The sequence below is a fragment of the Nycticebus coucang genome, chromosome 11 (assembly GCF_027406575.1).
Source record: "Nycticebus coucang isolate mNycCou1 chromosome 11, mNycCou1.pri, whole genome shotgun sequence".
NCBI classification, from domain to species: Eukaryota; Metazoa; Chordata; class Mammalia; order Primates; family Lorisidae; genus Nycticebus; species Nycticebus coucang.
The window spans coordinates 36,084,819-36,097,247 of NC_069790.1; the positions used below are offsets into that span (position 1 = coordinate 36,084,819).

At 42.3% G+C, this 12,429-nt stretch overlaps 1 long non-coding RNA gene across 1 annotated transcript; it reads right to left on the reverse strand.

Annotated features, from left to right (window-relative positions):
• Positions 1 to 1,844: 1,844 nt before the first annotated feature.
• Positions 1,845 to 12,423, reverse strand: LOC128598564 (uncharacterized). The gene is made up of 3 exons (XR_008383661.1): positions 11,396 to 12,423; positions 11,138 to 11,292; positions 1,845 to 2,335 (listed from the first exon to the last, which is right to left on the reverse strand). It is a non-coding gene; the product is annotated as an uncharacterized LOC128598564 (long non-coding RNA).
• Between the last annotated feature and the right edge of the window lie 6 nt (positions 12,424 to 12,429).

A 12,429-nucleotide genomic window follows, 5' to 3' on the forward strand; every position in this document is an offset into this window, starting at 1 on the left:
CAGCCACACCTTCAGTTGTATCACTGCTCACCCACACCAAAATAGATTCCTGTTTCCTGGTGAAAGAACATTTCTTTCTTACTTTCTTTTTGGTGTCAGTAATGATAATTTTTTTATGCTCCAGAAACAATGATAAGAGTAATAAAAAGGTTTTTGTCAACCACACTCCTCCTCCAATGATTGAACATTAATAGTGGGGTCGAAGGAAAGAAACTTCATGAAAAAGACAGGCTGCTGCCTCGGCACCTGTAGCACAGTGGTTATGGCACCAGCCACAATCACCGAAGTTGGCAGGTTTGAACCCAGCCAGGGCCAACTAAACAACAATGACAACTGCAACAAAAAACAGCCGGGTGTTGCGGCAGGCGAATGTAGTCCCAGCTACTTGGGAGCCTGAGGCAGGAGAAGCGCTTAAGCCCAAGAGTTCGAGATAGCTGTGAGCTGTGATGCCATGACACTCTCCCGAGGGCAACATCGTGGGACTCTGTCTCACACACACAAAAAAAAGATGTAGAAAAAGACAGGCTGGCAAGCAGCTCTCCAAGGCTTCACCCGAACTCTCTGATAGCAAAGTGCCTTGGTGATGAATTGGGGAGCAGGAGAACCACCCCATGATGCAGACTCCCTGAGACTTGGGAAGCACAGAGGCTTCCCAGTGGTCATGTTTCTTTATTTTGGTGGGGGGGGGGTCTCCACACTGGATATCGTAGGCACTTGATAAATGGCTGAACACGAGTTTTTAGGGCACTCACATCCCTCTCTTTTAGTATTTATTTTCCCAAGCCTATCCTCTAACACCTTAATTCCACTCCCAGTAAACAGTTCAGCTGTCATTACTTTCAACCAAGTTCTGTCAGAGGAATTTGTGTTATTGGTGACTACTCCTCAGAAACACCACGACTCTTGAGATGTGGAATGAAGCCCGCATACTATGAAAAACTGTGCATACGTTGAAAGAATGAGGTGAGCTGGTCTTCAGTTCAGGGATGGACCCAGCTTTGTGGGAAGCATATACCTGTTAGTAGGAAGAAGCTCTCCGGGCTCCTCATCAACTTTTACCCACGCACACGACTTTTTTCTTTTGATATTTTAAAGAAATAGTTTTCTCTATCTCAATGCCCAAAACACAGATTATCACAGTTATTTGGAAACTTAGAAATCATGTAGTCCAATTCTCTTATATAATCGATAAAGGAATAGAATGTTGGAGTATTCGGAGTAGCTTAATGATTGCTCAAGGTCTCACTTGTAGTTAGAATTGCTACAGCCAAAAACAAACATCCACGGCTCCACGCTGTAGCTCAATAGTTGGGTGCCGGCCACATGCACCAGGGGTGGTGGGTTCGAACTCAGCCAGGGCCTGCTAGACAACAATGACAACTGCAACAAAAAAATAGCTGGGTGTTGTGGCGGACGCCTGTAGTCCCAGCTAGTGGGAGGCTGAGGCAGGAGAATCGCTTAACCTCAATCGCTGGAGGTTGCTGTGAGCTGTGAGGCACTCTTCCACAGGTGACATAGTGGGACTCTGTCTCAAAAAAAAAAAAATCCAGTATCTCAGGCCGGTGACATTGTGACATTTCTCCTATAAAGGAATGACTTCTGGAACAGACGTCTAGAGGGGACAAGGGACAGATGCTCATCAGTTGTTTAGAAACTTAGAAATCATGTAGCCAATTCTCTGTGTAATAGATAAAGGGATAGAATTTTGGAGTATTTGGAGTAGCTTAATGATTGCTGCTGAAGCAATTCATTATGGTTAGTGCGGATAGACACCAGTTTTAAAAACGAATAATCATGTGGATACATCTCCAGACATTATTGAATTAAAAAAAGCAGTTGCAAAATACACAGTGTCCCAAAAGTTGCCCCTACTATAGTCACCACACTTAGGGAAAATGAGTAACTGTACCTAAATGTACCTTTATTTGCAAAATATTCATTATAAATTTTTACAAAAAGGTGGCCAACATGTAGAGAATATTTTGTAAAAATAGTATGTAGGATATGAGTCCATTTTTGCAAACCGAAATTAATAGGTATGCTTTTCTAGGACAAGGCATGGAAGGATGGAGTCCACTCTAAGCACAGTGCTCACCTCTGGGGAAGGCTTGAGGATCAAGACGGTGGCCAAAGGAGTTTGTCCTTATCTGCATTGTTTGAATTTTTATAAAGAGAATCTATCCATGCATTAAGAATTAATTTAAAAGAGTCAATTTATGTTTCTTGTTGTGCTCTGTGTCACTTCGATGGCTTCGTACTGAGGACTCAGCCTGTTATCTGAATCCCAGTAGGAATGTCTAGGTCACTTCCACAGCTCTCAGGGTCCGGGTCTGACCTAGAAGGAAAGGAAAGAGGGTGTTTGTGGGCTTATCTTCCCAAAAAGGTGCTCGTTGCTCACTTCTTCAAGTTGATTGATTGTTCATATCTTGAATATAATAAGGATAATAATAATAGTCCAATGTGTAAATACTGTCAGGAATGAATGACAACAGCTGTCCTCTTTAAGCACTAACTACCCCATCCGCTCTCCTCAGCATTTTCATGCATTACCATTTACACTTAATCTTTGTAATCGCTCTGTGAGGTGAGTACTATTATTAACACCATTTTAGAGATGAAAAACTGAGGCTTAAAGAAACCAGTGAGCCTGATTTTATGGTAGGCAGAAGAAGCTGGGTCTGAGCCAGTGTCTTAACTCCAGAGTCTGTCAGGCATAGGAGTCGGCAGTCCCAAGCGTGGGCACACACTGACGGTCCTGTTTGTAGAGTGCATCAGGCTGGAAAGCACAATTTTCTTAAACCAGAAAGTGCTACCTTGGCAGAGAACTCCTGTCTAATCTGCTTCCCTACTGCTTCCTCCAGAGCTCCTTTGAGCCTTTTCACTTAAGGTCTCAAATGCCCCTGGGTTAATGCTATCAGATGAAGGGAAAATATTCTCCTTTGGAGAGTGAAAAGGTGTCTCCTATCATGTAGTTAGCCTCAGGACAATTTCTCAATTACCAGTTCTTTTGTTTTGAGACAGAATCTCACTCTGTTGCCCAGGCTAGAGTGCCAGGGCATCAGCCTAACTCACAGTAGCCTCAAATTCCTGGGTTCAAGTGATCCTCCAGCCTCAGCCTTTGAGTAGCTAGGACTGCAGGCACCTGCCTCAATGCCCGGCTAATTTTAAGGGTCTCACTCTTGTCCAGGGTGGTCTTAAAATCCCGAGCTCAGCTTCCCAGAGTGTTCATTTCATTTAAAACAACAATCACCATAAACAGCAAAGAAACTGCTTTTGAAAGAGATAAGGGCTGGCCTGCCAGGAGCCAGTGAATAATCCCTTTTCTTGTGTTAACGTTAACTTTGGATGTGTCAGTTTTCTTCCTTAAAAATATGGAAAGCATAAAGTGGTGAATTTTGAAATGATTTTTATAGTTTATCTAGAGAAAGGTACTTTTCAGGGAGCTGGTTATCTTATGCTAAATGAAACTTGTCTCCCTGCCACTCCCCCACCTCTGTCCAATCTTGGGGAATTATTTTGTAATTTCTCTATTCCTAACCAAAGCATCTCTGAAAGTTTGAGTCAGACTGCAGAAATCTTTGTTACGTAGTACACATATACTTACGTGTATGTGTGTATGTATCATATATGTATATTAATGTATCTACATATCTGTAACATGTCTGTCATAAGCATACACCCATGTATACAATACAGCTTTAACTGGGAAAATTTCCAGTACTTGGGAGCCACTGAATGGAGGATTTTAAAATACTTCTCCTGTAGGCCAGGCATGGTGGTTCATGCCTGTAACCCTAGCACTCTAGGAGGCTGAAGTGGGTGGATTGCCGGAGCTCACAGGTTGGAGACCAGCCTGAGCCAGAGTGAGACCTTGTCTCTAAAAATAGCCAGGCATGGTGGCGGGCACCTCTAGTCCCAGCTTCTCCAGAGGCTGAGGCAAGAGAATTTCTTGAGCCCAACTGTTTGAGGTTGCTGTGAGCTAGGACACCACAGTACTCTATAGGGTGACAAAGTGAGGCTCTGTCATAAAATAAAATAAAATAAATTCTTCTCCTGTTCTCCAGTAATGTCAAGCTTTTGCCTAGAGATAAATTGCCTTTTTTTTTTTTTTTTTGACTCCTGCTGAATCCTGCCTTGAGAAACCGCTGGTAGCTTCAAAGTTGCATTAATATATTTCCATATCCTTGTTTTATCATTCACGTGGGTGTGCAGTTGTTTACATATTAGTGTTTGGTTTCATATTAGTATTGAGTACATTGGATTTTTGTTTTCCGTTTTTGAGATACTTTACTAAGAAGAATCTGTGTCAGCTCTACGCCCCATGGGTGAAAGGCCCAACTACAACTTGAATTTTACCTTAGAATTGAAAACAATGTAAGCTAGAAATTTGTACCCTCGTATTAATTTGAAAAAAAAAAAAAATATTTCCAGGGTGGTGCCTGTGGCTCAAAGGAGTAGGGCACTGGCCCCATATACCGAAGGTGGCAGGTTCAAACCCTGCCCTGGCAAAAAAAAAAATGAAGAAAAAACAATGAAAAAAAAATTTCCATATACTTTGGGGATGCTTTTCCTGTTGGAAAGAATGACTTTGCCTGTCCTTCTTCCCACATGTACACATGGAAGTGAAGCTGGGACCTGCCTTCCTTCTTAGCCCTGGGCTCAGGACCTGGTGCTGGTGCTGTTTCAGACTGGTAAATAAGCAAATGGGAAATGAATTTTTCAAGTGCCTGCTCTGTGCCCACCCTGTTCCTGGCATTGAGATGGGGTTAGTGACACAGCAATGTGAGCCCTGCCGTCTCGGGGCTTGTGTCACTCCCTGCCCACCTGCAGGACTCAGGCTCTCTGAGCTCCCCAATTACCAAGACTACAGCACTTTCACATGGGTGAGGAGTTCTGACAAACGTGTGGTACACGTTTCTGCAAACAAAGCCATTTATTTTAGGCTGAAGCATTTACAGCAAAATTTAAATAATTTATTTAGAATGTGTCAAATGGAATGCTTTGGTTATGTCTTTTTGGATGTCTTTGGTAGAGTGTTTGTGAAGTAAAAGCCTCATTATCATAGATTTCTCAACTAACTCTCTGCCATTAACTGCAAACAAGCTGCATGGGCCAAACGCAGAGGCAGTCTCAGGGATCTGAGCCTGTCTCAAAGAAACATTTTAGGTCATTACTGAAGTGAATCAGGGCCTTGAGGGTCCTTTACTCAATGCTCTAATGTCTTGGGACAGAAAAAAAAAATTTTTTTTTTTTTTTGTTGGGCCACAGCTGCCTCTAAATGGCATCCATGATGTTATGAGCCAAAGACATCTCCAATCCCACTCTCTACCACCGAAAAGAAAATACTGGTTCCTAAAATTCCCATGCAAATGAACACTTTTGGTTGGACTGGCATGGCTCCTAGAAGGCCAGTCCACCTAGGAGGGCTAGCCTAGACTTGTACTTGGCATTAGCCTTTAGCAGAACTCATCTGTTCAGGGCCTGGCCGGTGGAATTAGCACATGAGAATCAACGCTGAAAAGGGGGACAAGGGGAAGAGAGAGACCCAGTCTTGCCCTGCAGAAGCCTGGAGAGCCCAGGGTACAAACGGTCAGTTTCTGAGCACAGAGATCTAGAGACATGTTGCTCACCTAACTCTGTAGAAGGCCAACTCTTATTTGCCCCTGAGTGATTTCTGACATATTTTAAAGCATAAAATAAAATTTTCTTTTTAAGAATCTGGTGAATGTCCTGTATGTGTCCTAGATTTTTATACGATAAGGACATTTTTGGACATGTCCTTGTCTGAGCCCCCAAGACTGGCTGCACACCATGTCCCCCCTCTCCCAGTATGGTGACCTATGGGCCCAGAAGGGCCCCTGCCAGACCACATTTTGCTGGGCAGTCATGGGTGGCAGAAACTGCTGGGCTCTCTTTCGACAACCCACAGGAAACATTTGCACCTCTAGCATTTTCTGCACAAAGCACTGCACCAGAGCAACACCCGTGCGTGGTTTAGAGGCCATTCGCTACACTGCTTTGTAATTCATCTCTCTATATGGGCTCCAGGAGTCCAGTGAGAGTTCCAAACCTTCCTGCTGTCCACGTTCGGTAAGCAAAATGTTAACGTTTTAGAAATTCCTTGCTTGAACTCTATTTGAAACTAAAATAGTCATTAGCAGAAGCAAGCATTCGCTTCTTTGTGTTAATGAAAGAGCAATGAAGTTTTTATTTATAACTTGCGTTATAAGTTACCAAACTTAATCAATTTACTCTGCTGAAAAATTAAAGTTGAAAAAATAACATGTTAAAGAAGCACAGATTAGTTATACTTTTGTTTCTAGATTGAATGACAACACAGATAATTTAGTCAAAACATATCTTTAAACTTTTTTGTGTGTGTGATTAATCTATGAGTCTCTGATTACAGCTAGCTGAGTGTTCTCCCCATGTCCCCCACCCCATAACTGGTTTTAAGTATTAATAATAGGCCTCTATTTGTTGATGACAATTACTATGATTTTATTCATACTCAACAAAGCCCTTTAACAGATCACACAATTAACTTTATGTAGTTCAAAGAAGTGAAATATAAATGGTTTTGGAGGAATTCAACTGGAATTAAGTTAGAGCATGTTGATCTTTTTATAGGTCTGGACCATATGGTAATAGTTTATATGTATTTTTTATTATTTGATACCTTTTCTCCTAGCATGTAATTATGGTGGGAGAATTAAATAACGGTGAAAATTCTGGAAATGAGGAGAAACAGACTAAAACTATAGGCACTAGAAGACTGATGAGAGAGAAGAGTCCTTTAGGTAAGCCTCGGGTTAGACATAACTTCACTAGGCTCTGCTTGAGAAAGGGGGCAGGTGGTCTCCGTGGGGATCATATGGCTGCATTCACGTCACTCTGAAATGGCACAGTTCTTCTGAGCGGATGGTCTCAATTAAGTAAAATGGGAAGTTAAAAAAGTGAGCAAAGAAAATCAAACAACATTTGCCCTTTTACATAGCAATGTTCTAGAAAAATCTTAATTGATTTCACTAATTTAAATGTCACAAAGCGGTTAACTTTGTTTTTCCATCTTTCTCTTCTAGAGTCTGGGTGAATCCTAATTTTAAAAAATGGCATTGACTATTTCACACACACACAATTAGTATTATAATTACCACAGCTGTGGGTAAGAGTGTCATTTCCTGTTTATTTTTTGACATTGTTACTTGTAAATGGTGGAATATGAGGTAGGGGGCTGTTTAGGAAGGGAGGAAAAGTTAGAAGCCCAAACCAAGAAGCCTGTTTCACAGAAAGGGCACCTTACTACACATTAAACGTTCACTATCTGATTAAGAGCATCAGCACTGGGGAACTCAACCCCAAGTAAGTTTCCTAGTGAGAATTCTTACAACACTTTTAGAAGATATGTGGATGAGGCTGTTAGGTTATTTGTTACAGTCTTAACCCCCAAAGTTTTATTCAAATCTTCCCAGGAGCTCTACTGGGCTCAGAAGCCATCATGGGCTAGAATGTAAAACTTCGGAGCTACAGAAAGAAAAAACTAATGAATCTTCCTCTTTGATTAAAAAAAAAAAAAAAGTAGAACAAAAATCCCAAGTTGCATTTGTCCCATTTAAGAGGAAAGTTTCTCCAAAGACAAAAACACATTTTGGAAATAGTGAAAGAACCTGAATGAGGACTAGCTCTCAGATTATATCAGAGAATTAGTAATACTTTCAGGAGGGAAAATGGCATGGCAGTTTTAAAGGGGAAATATTAGAAGCTATGTGCTGAAGGAGTAAACTGTTAGGATGCTTACAACTTATTTTCCACATTTTCTGAAAATACACATATACACAGAGAGAGCAAATATGGTAAATATTAGAAGTACTTAAATTTAGACATTGTGCATATGGGGAGTTATTGAACCAGTAATGAAAAAAGGTCTATGTATCAGCTAGAAATGCTTCTGGCTGCAAATAAAAAAATAAAACCTCAATGGCAAGAGTTTAGATTTTAAGAACATTCATTCTTTACTAAACAGAGTAGTAGGCGTCCACTCAGGGTCCGCGTAGCCACTCGGGGGTGCCATCAGAACCTCATCTTGTCTGTCCATCTGCCGTGTTGTTCTCAGCACAGGGATTTCTGACACTGTCAGTTCATGATTGCACAACAGCTGGTGCAGCATGAGGCATCATGGTCACATTCAAAAGCAGGATGTGGGTACACAAAGCAAAAAAAAAGCAAAAGCAAACTTTCCTCTCTTGATTGATTTGCCAGAAAGCAAAATCTTCCCCCAGAAGCCCCCGGAGGCATCTGCTTACACCTCTAAGACCAGAACAGTTGTAGGGCCAATCCGAACCACGTAGGAGTCTGGGAAATGAAATCACTGCAGAGGTGATCCATTGTGACTCCTCCCCTTGGCTTATGGCTGCATTGCCACCCTGAACAAACCGGGTGCTCTGTTAGCAAGAAAAAGGCAGCTGCTTGTCATTTGCTAAACAGATGCCCTTTTTGTCTAGAAGAGAAATTGTTCTGTTTCACTAGCTAGCCTCAATTGCTTCACTAGATAACAGAAATGATTTTTAAATGAAATTAAAACTAAAATTCACTCTGCACCATACTATATTGATGTTTAACAGACAGACAAATAGTGCCCAGAAGGAGATTTTAGTTTTCTTGTCCTTTTTTAGCCCAATGAAATAGAAACTTTTTAACCATCTCTGAAAACTATTTTTTGTTTCACTTTCAGTTTTGGTGATACATTTCAATAGGCAATTTACTTTTAAAGACTGTTGCTGTTGTGATAGACATTATGAGGCAAAATGGGATACATATTACTCCTTCTCACAGTATTAGGCACAGTTGTGGAGTGTCCATCACATACAGGGCATTATAACAGTTGGGTTACATGTTCTCTCCTTCATTCAAGGAGGATGTGCCTGGCTGTTTACAAAAAGCTTCAAATTAAGCCTGTGTTGTTAGACTTAATAAAGAAAGAGAAAACTGAAACCATTAAACAACTGTTCTTATTTCTGCTTCCTCCCCAGCCTGTGTGATGCCACGATTATATAATAGGATATTCTTGACATCTGGGCTCTTAAAAGGGAAAACTTTCATTGGTTACAACAAGTAATAGTCATAACTAGAGTTCTCTCCTCTTCCTTTCACTATCCCTCAGTACAATATGAGGCCTTCTTCCAAAAAGGATGCTGCACACTCCTGTAGATGCATTGGAATGAATTCTCAGCTCATAACAGCCACCTAACCATCATCTGGGCCACAGTCTTGGGAAGACATAGGACGGCATGGCCTGTGCTCAAAAGGTCTTTGAGTGTGTAGAAGCCCCTCATCGCCCACCCATTTGTCTGATGATTTGGCTATGGTACAGGTGGTTGAGGTCTACCTTGTAACTCTGGTTGACTGCTAAGAGATGCTCTGATGGGGTGGCTGTTCTCTGGAGAAAGGGAAGCATAGGTTAAAAGCAGTCTAAGGCTACCCTGTTCCTCTTGTCTTTTGGTTGTCTCAGGTAAGCCTGGTTGAAGGGATGCTCAACAGAGACAAGGTTGGTTGGGAGTCTTTGGATGAGCCAAAATCAAGAGGCTACTGAATGGTGGCTTAAAGTGACAGTAGTGGGTCCAGCATTGGGAGGCTAGATCGGGTTGTCTACACAAATGGACATGTCAAGGAGAAGGGCCAGAAGAGCATACAAGCATCCAGGTCAGGAGATGAGATTTAGATCAAGGCCCACCAAATGGGCAGAGAGCAGCCCTGGGCAGGAATGGCACTTATAAGTCTCCTAACTGCATCTCTATTCATTCATTTAGCAAGCATTTTTTGACTACATACTGTGTACCAGCAACTGTTCTTGGTACTGGGAATATGACAGTGAACAAAACAGACTAAGACCTCTCCCGTCGTGGACCACTTTCTCCATGTAATCCATAAGTTTTTTTCTCCACATACATTCTGATGGGGAGAACAAATCATAAACAAGATACACAAATAAACTGTAAATAAATTATATAGTATTTTGGTGACAAAATAGTAAAAGAGAAAAAAAAGCAGCAAAAGGAGGTAAAGGAGTACATGCACGCAGTGCTTTTTTCTTTTCTTGTTTCGTTGTTTTGTTTTCAGCCTAGCTCACAGTAACCTCAAATTCCTGGGTTCAAGTGCTCCTCTGACCTCAGCCTCCCAGAGTAGCTGGGACTATAGGGGCCCCCCACAACATCTGGCTAATTTTTCTATTTTTAGTAGAGACAGAGTCTTGCTTTGCTCAGGCTGTTCTCTAACTCCTGACCTCAAGTGACCCTCTCACTGTGGCCTCCCAGAATGCTAGGATTACATACATGAGCCACCATTCCTGGCCACAGGCTTTGCTTATAACATGGTAGCTACTAGGCTTGTGTGGCTATTGGTAATTAAATTACTTGAAATTAAAAATTCAGTTTCTCAGTCACACCAGCCACATTTCCAGTGTCGGAGAGGTGCACAGCAGCCATCCTACCAGACAGTGAGGATAGAGTTTTATCAGTGCAGACAGTTTATGGTCACTGCTGGTCTAGGGGGTGCAATTTTTAGATAAGGAGGGTAAGGAATTCCCCCCTGAAAAAATAACTCTAACATTTTTTTTAAACTTAAGTTTAAGTTTTAGAGACAGGGTCTCACTCCGTCACCCAGGCTGGGGTGTAGTGGTGTGATCACAGCTCACTGTAACCTTGAATTCCTGCCCTCAAGTGATCTTCTCAACTCAGCCTCCCAGTGTGCTGAGATTATAGGCATGAGCCATCATGCCTAGCCCCCCCAAATAACTTTTAAGTAAAGACTGGATGGAGTTGATGGGGCTGCCATGGTTCTTTCACCGGCTGTTGGGTGACTGGGTGGCACCCAGTCTGTCAAAATTCATCACACTGGTTTGTAATTTATTGTCTATTGTCTGTTATTCCTGGGACAGAAAGAAAACAATCTTGTCTAACCACTCTATCCCTAGGCAGGCAAAATATCCTAAAGATAATAAATGCCCATTAAATTCTGAGTGCCTAAATACATAAAAGAGGGCAGGTGGGAAGGAAGGAAAGAAAACAAGAAGGGGAAGGAGGGAAGGATCACAGCATAGCACCATCCTGTCCTGGATGAGGTCTGCCAAGATGGATCTGACCTGGTGGTAGCTTCCATAGACAATGTAGTGATAGAGGGAGATGGCAGGTGGTGGGAGTAGGTGAAGAGGGCTGTCACTGGGGCTCTCGAAAACCAGGAAGACACACTCGAGGTTGCAGGAGGAGACCAGGAAGGCTGGGATGTCAGTGACTGGCCCTATTGGGGTGTGATTCAGGGGTCAGGTATAATTTTGGTGAGGGAGTGAGAAAGGTGGTCAGAATGGGCGCGAGGAAGCAGGAGGGGGTTCCCAGGTGAATACCTGAGCAGGCTGTGGTTGCAGCTCCCGTGTGGATGTGCTGGCAGTGGCTGTGCTGACAGGGCAGGAGAGGAGGCCCTGAAGCTAGGAGTCCACAGAGAGCTGCGAGATCCTTGGGTACTCTGGCCCTGTCCTGCTGGGTGAAGGGGAATGTCCGTGGACTTGTTTCTGCCTGCCCTTTCTCAGCCTCCTCTAACTACTGGACTTTCCACCCCAACTTCTGGATTTTCTCATTTGCAGTATGCTTTCCCTTTCCTCTAGACCTTTGCACACACCCCTGTTCTCCCAATCTAGAGAGCCATCTCTCCTAATCCTCCTGTAACTCAGGGGAAAACTTCACTGAAAGTCCTTGTTCTGCCTGCCAGGGGGCACTGGCTGCCACCTGTGTGTCCTTCCATCACTCCCTGGGCTGCTTCCTGTAAAGCTTGTGTAGATACGCAGAGAGATGGGGGTAAAAATTGTGGCAGTGGCAATGGCTTGCTTACTTCTCTGTCTCTAGACTTGGGATAAGAGAGATGATTGAACATTTCCCCAGGGGTCACTGCAGGACAAATGATTGAAGATTGCTTTGTGGCAAAGAAAAACAAAACAAATGCCTTGTGAGTCCCTTAACTTGCCTGTATTTTTATTCAGCACTGGGCTACTCTCTAAAAGCAAATCCATGCTAAACAGCATTTTATTTACTCTGAGTTAGTGGCAAAATTTCCTTTAAATAAATGAATATATATGATATATATCGATTTACTATTTAATAATGTTTATGGTTTGAATATGTGTTTTAGGAGCAACTTTGATCTACCTCGTGAGTCCAAGATTTTTGATTTATGTAAGCTGTGCCTTATCAATATGGGTAAGATGAATCAAAATGAAGTTAAATGTTTTTGGATGGTTAAGAGAACTAGAATATTAAGGACATTAGACTATCTCAAAATATGCGTGTGTTTTTGTTTAAAGATGTTTGATTTCTCCGTCATAAATGAAACTCAGTTTAGCTGGGTACAAGATCCGGGGTTGAAAGGTATTTTGCTTGAGGAGAG